This window comes from Dysidea avara, chromosome 1, assembly GCF_963678975.1.
Source record: "Dysidea avara chromosome 1, odDysAvar1.4, whole genome shotgun sequence".
NCBI lineage: Eukaryota > Metazoa > Porifera > Demospongiae > Dictyoceratida > Dysideidae > Dysidea > Dysidea avara.
Window position 1 is genome coordinate 38,646,581 of NC_089272.1, and position 12,942 is coordinate 38,659,522.

Consider the following 12,942-nt stretch of genomic DNA (forward strand, 5'->3'; position numbering starts at 1 on the left):
GAAACCCCCTTGGTATGTCCCTGTTACTGGGAAATCAGCACAGCTGGTGTGCCCAAGAAAAAAGGAAATTAGAGTATTAGGTACAATTATATAAGTATTATTAGACACAAATAAATACAAAACAAAAATAAATTACTTATGCTAACTAGCTGTATTAAATTATCAATCACACAAAAGACCACATAATTACAAACTAAATGCTTAAGCCTATATGTAAAACTTCCTGCAGTCAGCTGAGACAAAACTGCCAATGGTATAGAGTTCCATAACATTGGTGCAGCCACAAAAAAAGGAGTGTGTGGCCTAAATGCACTGATAGTTAATGGCACTAGGTTCAAAGTCAAAGAAGTGACTTTGTGGCTAACGTATTGAATTGAAAATATATTAATTTTTAAAATCAATGGCTGTTTTCTTATGAAAGATGTAGTAGAGAATCCAAATAGATAAGTTTTCGATGAACTTTGGGCAAGGGCCATCGCAATTCGCAATAGAAGATATGGACCATTTTAGCATGGCCTGATTGTGGAGTTCTTGTACCCAAACATTTGACTACTTTCCAAGTCTTTCTGCAATGGCCCTGAATAGTAACATACATTATTAGTGGTTTGGAGTATGCATGTTCTTTCTACAACTAGCCAGAGCCAAACTTAAATACAATATTATGCTTTCACTTCATTGTACCTCTTTATGCTTTTATTTTGGCAAACAATGGTCTAATTGGTATAAGCTACACCTGACATCACATCAGAGATGATGTTGAATGTGAAATTTGGTTAATCTTTCAAGGAACAATACAAAATGATCCCATTTTTTTCATTTCTGTACCTGCAAGTGACAGTTGCTGGTGCAAAACCATTAACTATTCCATTACAAAGCTCATCTTTTAATGGACTCCACAGCAGGTGGCTCACCTCTCTAGCCAGTTGGGCACAATTTATATATGGGCACAAGCTGACCTTCACTACACCACTGAAGAGGGGTGAGGTGTATACATACAATTTAATTTGCAGACTGATTACATAAAGCACTTGTGCTGTAAAGCATTAATAAATAAAATAAATAAATAAATAATTTATTTTTTTGTTATCTTTCATGTAGGGTAATCAAGGGGATATTGAAGTGAACAGTCCTATGGAAACTTACTCTGCATCAATGCCACAATCCCCATCACAAATACCACCATCTCCAACACCACCTCTATGTCACCATTTGTACCTTTTTCGGCAGTACCACTGCTGCCACCTCTACCGATACAATTATATACTTAACAGGGAACCAGAGAAAGGCCTATTGATAGTACTGTTATAAAGCATGTGATTCAGCAACATCAGTTACGTGCAATAAAATCTCCAAATGATGAGGATGTTCAAAGGATCAATATCAGAAGATCACAAGTGTATTCTGATGCCCTGCGACATTTTTCAAAGAAAGCATTTGATGTAGAGAAATTATTGAAAGCATGCTTCATAAGACAAAAAGCAGTTGATCTGGGAATCCTATTTCATGATGTCATGGCTGTTGCTAACGACACTTACTATACTGTTGGAAAAATGCTTTCAACATTTTCAACTCACAGGGGTTGGAGAAGTTTAACAGAAATATTCTAAGACAAGTTACATTTTGTAATAGAAATTAGGTGTTAAGTATATAAAATTGTATACATTGTTACCACATATACATACAATATCAATTATAGGTGACATGTGTTACTATTGATTTGTCAAAATTAATGTTGTCCTAGTATATGCATTGCTCATAAAACTGTTTTCCAAAATCTGTGCAACCTGTTTCAGGGTAATAAGCTCATTAACAACCTGTTTACATTTTTATTATTTTGACAGCACGTGGCTAAAAGGACATACAAAAAACCATGCCAAAAGTATGAATTTGTATCAGTTGGAATCTCTACAAGGTCTATCTCCTCTGGCATTAAATCTTGTAGTCTGCTTATTAATCCAGGTTACTCTTGAGGCATGATACTGCACTCTATGGCCTGTAAACCATCTAGGTACAATTGCATGGGAGTCGTGTCACCCTCAGTTGACCGCAAAGTTCCAGCCACCTTGAAAGTCAGCCAATGCTTTGTCTATTTGAGTTGAAATTAAAACTAGTCAACATCAGTACTACACCACAGGTAGGGTCCGCAATCCGAAAAATCAACTTCTACAAATCAATCCCCCTACCATTGTGGGATGCTCATTATAGTATCCCATTGCTAGATCCACCATGAAACCGGAGGCACGATTGTTGTCTTCACAGAAATATTGCTTTCAGTATCTCGCAAAATGCAAAATTTATTTTAAAATTTCGTGCTCCACAAAAGGATCGGATGAAACTTTCTACTTAGCCAGATCATATCCAGAGTTGTTGTAGTTGAAAAGTACGCACAGAACTAAGTGATTAATTTGCTGGGTTCCCGGCACAGGGTTGCTTTCTTTGAAAAAACAGACAAAGAAATACAAAGTTTCGAATTCAAACTGCCCTACCACCCAGGGCAAGAGAAGCCAACTCTTCCTCATAGTGTTTCGATATGGTTGGGTGCATAGTCTGTCTATGCTGTTAGTTTGGAAATGATCTGAGACTTTTCACCATCTGGGTGACGAGCGTCAAATTTTTCTGCAGCATCAAAGAATTGTGTCGCACTTTCTAGCCATTTCCAGCGCTTCTGCAGCCACAACAATCATCATTTATTGACTAAAACTATGGCAAAAGATGTCACTGAACGTTTGGTATATAGCAGCGGTTGTCCATTATTATTTCATCCACAGCTTCCAAGCCTCGCTCTAAGCTATGCATCAAGGGAGGCAGCAAAATCGTCCAAATTTGACTTCACCTCTCACACTCCACAGCAGTTTCAAATCTTCACTAAATCACCCTACATCACCATTATGCTGCAAAACATCCCAAAACGAACCGAAAAAAGCACAAAATCTTTCATTTTTGATTCGAGCTGGGTGGAGCTCCTGGTGAGCTGCTGGTATACTGCATCATATGAAATCACAGAAACACCAACTGCTACTAATACCAAACGTTTTGAGCCATCATTTATCATCATTCTAAACAAAATTAAGTGACCAGTGTGGCATCAGAAGTACTGGAAAGCACTTTGGTACCATTGAGAGAATCCCTTGAAATGACGCACGAAAATTTTGACGTTCTTCACCCAGATGGTGAGAAGTCTCAGATCCTTTCCAGATTAACAGCATAGACAGACTATGCATCCAACCTTATCACATCACTATGAGGAAGAGTTGGCTTTTCTTGTCTTGGCTGGTAGGGCAGTTTGAATTCGAAAATTCGTGTTTCATTTTCTGCTTTTTGAGAGAAAGCAACCCTGTGCCGGGAACCCAGTGAATCATTTGCTTATTACTGTGCGTACTTTTTAACTACATTAACTCTAGATAATATCTAGCTAAGCAGCAAGTTCTATCCTGTTCTTTGTGTGGAGCACGAAATTTAAAAAATATTTTTGCATCTCACGAAATACTAAAATCAATATTTCTGTGATGACAACAATCGTGCCTCCGGTTTCATGGTGGATCTAGCCATGAGGTACTACATTGAACATCCCACAATGGTAGGGGGATCGATTTGTAAAAGTTGATTTTTCGGATTGCGGACCCTACCACAGGCAATAATGTAGCTAGATATCTTGTTGGGATGTCTGAGTCTCACTTTGAGGAGTAGGAGCCGGAGCCAAGACAACTGGTGGCATCACATGGATGCTTGCGGAGGAAGCCACATTGTTGTACGCTAGATCCGTACATTTTGGTTCTGTGCTATATAATTCCCCAGCAAATGTTAAAGACGCTTGTTCCAAAGCTTGTGATAACCGGTACGACATCCGCGCCATCCTGATTTCAGTTGCACGTGCGAGGATTTATTCTACACGTGCACAAAGGTATCGATTATTGACAATCACTACCAAACGATAATTCATGTGTTTATGATTGTCTATTGACAAAGTACGAAATACTAAATGACTAATAAGTCATGTTCAGGGGCGGATCCAGAGGGGGTTCCAAGGGTTCCATGGAACCCCCCTTTTGAAAGAGCCTCTCTTACTCGAGATACTCTAATAGAACAGTCACAGTAGTCTTTTGAGGAGCAGTGTAGCAAGTTATGTATCTAGATATAAATAAGGAATTATAGTTGGTAAGGGTATCTATGGTGAGGGGCAGCTGTTGTCAGCAGGTGATGGCCTTTTTTTTTTTTGGTCTTCAACTTACCCTAGGCTAAAATTGCAATTCCAAAAATGGTACCCCCTTTTTAATAGTCTGGATCCGTCCCTGATGTTTATAAAGTATAATTTACAAATTACGTGTGTGGTTTATAAAGTATATGTATGATTTATAAAGTATATGCATGATTTGTAAGTATAAGTCTGATTTATAAAGTATATGTCTATACTTTATAAAGTAGTGTATTGATTTATAAAGTATGGTTATAGTTTATAAATAAGGTGTTTGTGTACTATTTTGGCACAAATGGCACCCCATAGTTTCATTCCTCTACTCGTATAAGCGGAGCTACAACCATTAATATGTGGGTGTGTCGTGACCTCTATAATCGGGCAGAGCAGGATTTCATTTCACGCGGTTTTATCAGTTCAAAGCTACCTTTAGGTATAATTAACTATGAAAATGAAAGGTGTGGTACAACATCTAATTGGATTTGTAAAGAGTCGTAAAATTTTACCATTTTAGCGATCAGTATGCTACTGTGGGACTCCACAAAATGACTGTTCCGAAGAACTTTTAGCACTGAAATGCATGAGTGTAGCACAAAGGGAAGGGGATAAAGTCCTTACACCCCTCCACTTCCAATTATCAAGATATATTCTAATAGAGCAGTCAGCTACTCTAATAGAACAGTTATGTATTCAAATAAGTATTTAGATGCATTTTTGAATAAAATTTCAACCTTGGTATATCAAAATGAATTTCAGAAGGCTAATTTTCAAAACTTTTCTGGGGAGGCATGCTCCCAGACTCTCGTGATATTGCATGCTTTAGATGATGATAAGTGTATCAAGACACACGGTAGTGTGTTGCGGCCAAGAAAGCCAGTGACCACACCGTGAGTATATTTACAGGATGAAAGAAAACAGCTTTTTCATGTGTGCATACCTCCATGCCGCAGGGGCGGATCCAAGAGCTGGCAAGGGGAGGGGCACAAACAGGCCAAGTTGTAGGTGGTTGGGGAGAGCCAGATTCTCTAGCTGAGTGCTGCATTTTTAAAGCAGCAAATGATCATCTCTTAGCAGTGTCCCACTGTTGTTTTTGCCACTTTTGGTCTTTTCAGATGGTTGTGAAGTCTTAGATACTGTTTAAAGGCTCTGAATGTCTTTTAAAACAGTAACACGATAATTGTTTTTAGAGGCGCTTAGTACTCACGATGTGCTGGGTGACAATTTTGAATTTCAGGGCTATTTTGACTGTTTCGCTTTGGTTTCAAGTGAATTTGTAATAAATGCTAATAAAATGTGCTTACTTTCATGAGTTTATAAACTGATTGGCCTGACAAAGTTTAGTAGCTAGCTATTTTAATCAGAACTGAGTATATAGCTGGTTCCTCACAAGGTGAAGGAGGGGGTGGGGGGGGGGGGGGGGCATTTGCCCAAAATTCCCCATCCTGCATCCGCCATTGCATGGTCCCTTTTCCAAAGCACACCATTTTTGCATTATAGCTGTCCCCCCAGTAGGGTACGCCACACAGAAAATTTGATTAAATTCGAACAGCCATTTGCGAGATATGGCTATCCAAATTTTCGTTTTAATTTCTTAGTTTTTTCTTCTTCTTACGTATTACGGGGGCTACGGGGGCTTCAATTTCTTTTCGCATACTTAAATTTTTTTTCTACAAAATGCAAACGTGTAACTCGATTGCCACGATCTTTGGCACAAATGACAACATACACAACAGAACACAGCAAGTAGTAATAGAAGGCCGTTATTCCATACCTTGTGACATAACATCTGGTGTCCCCCAAGGCTCAATTCTTGGACTTGCCCTTTTCCTAATATATATCAGCGACATAACTACAAACATACATAGCGAGTTGCGACTGTTTGCAGATGACATTTTAATTTATAGGCCTATACACTCACCAAGTGATCAGAAGATTCTGCAGGATGACTTAACTACTCTTATAAAATGGGCAAATGAATGGCAGATGGACTTTAATGTATCTAAATGCAACATCTTAAAAGTTACCACACACCATACCACCAAAACATTTACATATCTAATGAATGGAGTGCCCTTGAAATCAGTAGAAAAGATTAAATATCTTGGAGTTTACTTGAACAATAAACTTTCATGGCACGATCACATTGACTACATATGCAACAAAGCAAATCGATTACTTGGTTTCCTAAAGCGAAATTTACATTCCTGTCATAAACACTTCAAAGAATATGCCTACAAACAATTTCTGCTACCATCTATCGAATATTGTTGTGCCATCTGGGACCCACACCACCAAAATGACATTTCTAAACTTGAAATGATTCAACATCGAGCTGCTCGTTTCGTCTTAAATAAGCCTTGGAACAGACACCATCGTGACAGTATCACAGACATGTTAAATGAACTAAATTGGCCATCTTTACAAGAACGCAGAAAGCAAGCACGCCTCATCCTATTGTACAAGTTAGTTAATCATTTATTATTGGTCCCAAATCGCTGTCTGCCATCATTAAATCAAACTGCTACCAGAGCCCATCATGATCAGAAATTTAATCGTATACAATCTTCAGTAAACACGTATCTCTATTCATTCCTACCCAGAACTATTCCCCATTGGAACGATCTATGTATCCCAAATCTATCTACCATTGATCTTGAAACATTTAAACAATCAACTACTCCTACTTTATAACTGTAACTTAGCACTTATTGTATTTATTGTAACTTAGCACTCACTGTAATTTAGTACTCATTGTAATTCTAGCACTTATTGTAACTTACCACTTACTGTAATTTAGCACTAGTTGTAACCTAGCACCTATTGTAACCTAGCACTTATTGTAACTTAGTACTAATCATTATTGTAACCTAAATTATAGGCACTTATGTTATTGTAACTTAAACTAGGCACTTATGTGTACGTACCTTGTACATTAGTGTAAAAATCCTGTTTGGGTGTTTGCTAATCAATAAATAAATAAATAAATAATGAAGAGTGTGTAATGGATTCACATACTAAGTTTGTTGTGAATCTGAGAAATATTCAAGGAGATATGAGCGTTTATTCACGTAAAAAAAGATCAAACTTCTGTCACAGCTACAGGGTAAACCAAGCATAGAAATAACTTAAAAATTGGTGTATAGATAGGCTGATCATCGTAGCAGTGCCTTTTGATAGTTTGAATAGCAATAGAGTTACAGCGAAAGAGTTATAAAGCAAAAACTAAGCATGTGTAAAATCGCGGGATCGAGATACTCTAATAGAATAGTCACCTCGGGGTAACAAAGGTGTGCACAAAATGTCGAAAAAACTTACCAGAGTTCGAACCAACACCTGCATTCTTAGCCACTGAATCACTGCTACCTTGGCTGATCACCTCACTTAATTTCTGCTTTATAAATGAAATTTCTAGTTGAAATCTGCTTGGACATTATTATTACACTGCAAACTGATAATTACAAGACGGAGCCGGGACGCCATGATAATTATTACACTGCAAACTGCATGAACCAGCTACCATTCTAGCTTGTAAAGCCCTTATGCACCTTATTTTACGATTATGATTATATTATATTGGAAAGATAGCAATGTGCTGATATACATCCAATAATATAAATTGACTTATAAATGTTGGTCCAGGAGTTTGTCATAACTAGATGGTGGCAGCTCATTCCATTCTTTAGTAGTTCTGTAAAAAAGACATTCTTGATAATGTTGGGTGTGTGATGATGGTAATATAAAATGTAGTTGGTGGAATTGTCTGGTGGTGGAGGTCTGTGGCAAAAAGTATTTGCATACACAAGTAAGAGATGCAAGGAATGACACCACATGTTCATGTCCTGGACTAACAAGAGTAACAACCAGCAAGGATGACTATCATTATGTATTTGCCATTTCTGCAACCAATCATACCAGCAGTTAAATTAATTATGATCCAGATTAGGGATAATTGTGTGTTAAAACCCCCCCCCCCCCAAAAAAACCACGGGAATGAAGTTGTTTGGTGCTATAGTGCTCTACATTACCTGGCCCTAATCGTGTATTTTTGAGTTTACAAAGCCATCTTACTAGTCTCAAAATCTTCATTAGTCGCAAGGATTACCAGGAAACCAAGCCAGGCTGATTTTAGCAGGACGGACGTGACGTCTCTGTCACTGAAGATCCTGACCCCGGACGCATACACTGTTGTACCATGGCTTAGTTTCTTTTAACGGTACCACCAAAGATCAGAAAACTGTTGTACTTTAACTGTCTGCTCTCGTGTTTTATTAATACTAGAATTGTCACCATGGCAACCCCTCGTACTAAGAGGAAACGACCTCCAATGAACTCTCCAGGTGATACTTCAACAATTTGTCCAATTTGTTTGGATCCTATTATTGATGCCAATGAAGACACAGAGGGGCACGAGGCAATTTACTGTGAAAGTACTTGTAATGTTTGGATCCACCGGCAATGTGCCGGACTCTCACAGACAATGTACAAAATGTTGCAAGAAGGAGAAGATCCTTTTTACTGCCCACACTGCCATCTAAGCATTCAAGAATAGTGCTAATAATAAATACTTTAGGTTTAAGGAAGAAAATCCATCCCTCCTGGAGGAAGACTGAGTGTGGCCCCGACTAGACATTGGGTGACCTGCAGTTCGAATCCTGGGATTGGAGGGATTTTTTTCCTTACTTTGGCCCCTTTTCTGTTACACCTTATCAGTCAGTAAGTCAAGTCAAGTCACTAGGTCTAAGTCCTTGAAATTGGGTTAGGTAATCCTAAGGCTGCAGCACATGTTGCTGTCAGACCTTCAGTGCTGGTCACTGTAAAGTGCTAATAATAATAATAATAATAAAGAAAATCAATTGCAAGAATTAAAATCTACCATTGATAATCTCACTCAAGAAGTGACAGCTCTGAAAGTTTCAGCATCTCCAACCAACGAGGTTATTAACCCTCAAGGCTCTTCCCCTAAGTCACAACTGGACATACAGTCAACTCCTGTTGTGTCTGTCACCAACAGGCAGACACAGTCAGCAACGACCGCTAAAAGGTTTGACAAGGCAGATGATAAAGCACAAGGAGATCGTAAGTTTAATGTAGTAATTTACGGAATATATGACTGTAGTAAGGGGACTCCTAGGAATGAACGGCTCACTCACGACTTAGATAAAGTTACATCCATTGTTACAGAAGGTGAAAACTCCATCAATCCTCTATCTATTCGTGATTTACTGAGACTGGGAAAGTATCGTGACCAATCTACAAAACCACGCCCAATACTAGTTAGACTAACCCGAACCATTGATGTATCACTGCTCTTATCTAAAGCTAAGTCACTTTCTAAAGATATCAGAATCAAACCAGACATGTCACAAGAAGAAAGACTAATCGAGTCACTTCTTCTAAAAGAGAGGTGGTCTCTCGAGGGGTCCGTCACGGGCTGGAATCCCGTACAAGTCATTTGGAATCCCTCGGAATCTCGCACAAAATCTGGAATCTTTTGGTTGATTAAAGTCCGTGAATTTCCGAATAATTTCGGATATTCTAATAGCGTGCAACTCGTGGTATGCAGCTCGAGATGCAGCTATAAGCTTGTTGGCCTGTTATAACTTGCCTTGAGCTGTTCGCTTTAAACTTACTGTGTCTATATAGGTGTTTAAGAGCTTTTATGGATTCAACAGAGCACGAGTGTAGAGTCAAACTGCTGAATAGTCGAGTCTCGAGTTTTGCCGAGTCTGTAGTTGTGTCTCCGATTAACAGCGAACCACAACGCGAATCCAGAGCCTATCCCAGGTACAGCGAAGTCTACAATGAGTAGCTAATGAAGTTTAGGTGCCGAGTTAGGTGCTCGTTTAGAACACGAAGTTGAGCAGCATTGTCTGAGCTCGCCGGCATTCGAGGAGAGTGTCCAAGGCACTGATCGTCTATCCAAGAGAGTAGCTCGAGGTAGCTGTTACCTTTCCACGCATTGCTGTAGGGCTAGCGTGTCATTAATTTTGTTTGAGTACAGGAATTTAATTTTGTTAATTGGATTTCAGTAATTTAAATATTTTTTGGAATCCGGAATCTTGCCTGAAATTTCGTGGGATTCGGAATCTCGTACAGGATTTTAAGGTCGTGGCGGACCCCTCGTGGTCTCTAATCCAAAATGGTATTGAGCGTAAAGTCATTAGAATTCGTTATAATAAGATCTTTGTCCAGAACAAACTACATGGCCAAATCATTAACTCCTCATTCATCCTTTCCCAATCTCCACAAACTGAAAGTGCAATGGAGTTCTCCAACAATTGACTAGTTCCTGGTACACCCTACAACACTTCTCTTAACTTAATAAATGATTCAAATGCTTTTACAATTGATAATTCTGACATAATTTCTAGTGACGTCAATACTGGAAATAGCATCAATAACTTACATGATTTCAATCAACATTCTATCCCACATGACACTCAACCAAATGATCTGCACATTTGCTTAATGAATACCAGAAGTCTTGTCAACAAACTATCCAATTTCCAATCTTTTATTTGTTCATCTGATTTTAGCATTTTGTGTATCACCGAGACTTGGCTATCTAAAGATATATTTGACAATGAAATAATACCCAGTGGCTATACCATTTATCGTAAAGATAGAGATTCTAGAGGTGGGGGTGTTTTACTTGCTGTAAAGGATAACATCACTAGTAGTCAATTGTCATCCCCACCTCATGTTGAAATCTTAACTGTTCTCATCTCTACATCAAATCCATTTATAATCAGTGTTGTTTACATTTCTCCAAACTCTTCTGATACTTACCATGAATTGCTGCATAGTTACCTTACCAATTTAGTCAACGAATCAAGTCCAATTATTCTCTTGGGAGACTTCAATCTCCCTGATGTCAACTGGGCCACTTATAGTGGTTCCTTACCAAAATCTAACACATTTTGTGACTTACTGTTTCAGCTAAACCTCTTTCAACTGATTGATGAGCCAACCCATAATCAAGGAAATACTCTGGACTTAATAATCACTAACAATGAAGATATTGTGTACAACATATCTATTCATCCCCATTACCAACCGATATCATCTGATCACTTTATTGTCACCTTAAGTGTTAAGTCACATGCAGACCATATACCCTCACACACTCCACTAGTTATCTAAGTTGATTACTCTAAAGCCAATTATCCTGGCCTCATCAATTATCTATCTCATATTGACTATACTACCTGTGAACAGCTATCTGACATAGACTCTATCTGGCTCTTTATTAAGAACAATATCACTAGGGGAATGGACCTGTTTATTCCTAAAATTAGAACCAGCTCTTCTCAGTTTCCTAAATGGTACACTTCAAATATACGCCATCAGATTAAGTGTCTTCAGACTCTACGAAAGAAATACAAATCTCATCCTACTGATCACAATTTGAATTGTATAAAAACAGCAGAAGATAACCTCCAAAACAGCATCCAACAAGCCAAGGCCAACTTTGAAGCAAATCTAGTCCACAATTGTGCCTTCAGTAATGACTCAAAAATATATCAGCATGTAAGAAACATCACTAAATCTACTTCTATCCCAGCTACAGTCTTCTTTGATGATAGTTCTGCCACCCATAACATTGATAAAACTACTTTGTTCAACAGGTACTTTTACTCTGTGTTCTCTCAGAGTACCTACTCCTTACCTCTAATTGAGGACATGCCTTCTACAAATTCTACCATTGACTCCATCAATATCACTGAAGACGAAGTCCACACTGCTTTACTATCTCTTGACTCTTCAAAGGCGACTGGTATTGATGGAATTAGTCCTTCTGTCCTAAAAAACTGTGCTATTGTTTTAACCAAACCTTTACACCATTTATTTTCATATGCCATTTACCATTGTTGTCTTCCTTCCAAATGGCAGATACATTGCATCACCCTTATTTTCAAAGCTGGCAACAAAAATTGTGTTACTAATTATAGACCTATATCCCTACTCTGCATTGTGTCCAAGGTACTCGAACATAAAGTTACAAAATCTATTTCTAGTCATATCTCTACCTCACAATTTGGATTCATGAAAGGGCGCTCAACTTTGCAACAATTTCTTATCTTCCTCAAAGACATTTATGAGCACAAAACCCAAACAGACATAATCTATTTAGATTTTTCCAAAGCTTTCAACCGAGTTCCTCACAATGAACTACTCTTAAAATTGTGGCATTACTGGCAACCTGTGGTGGTGGTTCAAATCATATCTCTATAATAGATACCAATGTGTACGACTCAATGATTCCTACTCAACGCTACTTCCAGTTTTATCAGGTGTGCCCCAGGGGAGCATCCTTGGCCCACTTTTGTTCTTAGTTTTCATTAACGATTTGTATCTATCCATTCATCACTCCTATGCTTTATCTTTTGCAGATGACACTAAATGCTACAAACTCATTTTTGAACTACTTGATTCCATCAAACTCCAGGATGACCTCAACTCCTTATTTGACTGATCTCAAGACTCAAACTTATCTTTTAACACCAAGAAATTTATTCACCTCTCCTTTAATACAAAGTTCCCAACTTCTTACAACATTGATGATTCCTCGATAATATCTAGTAACACCCATCATGACCTTGGTATCATTCTATCTACCAACCTGTCCTGGAGAAACCACTATCACCACATTTCATCCAAAGCTTATCGAACCCTAGGATTGCTTAGACATACATTCAGCCATTCTATTAACACTACAACTAAAAGAACTCTGTACATAGCACTAGTAA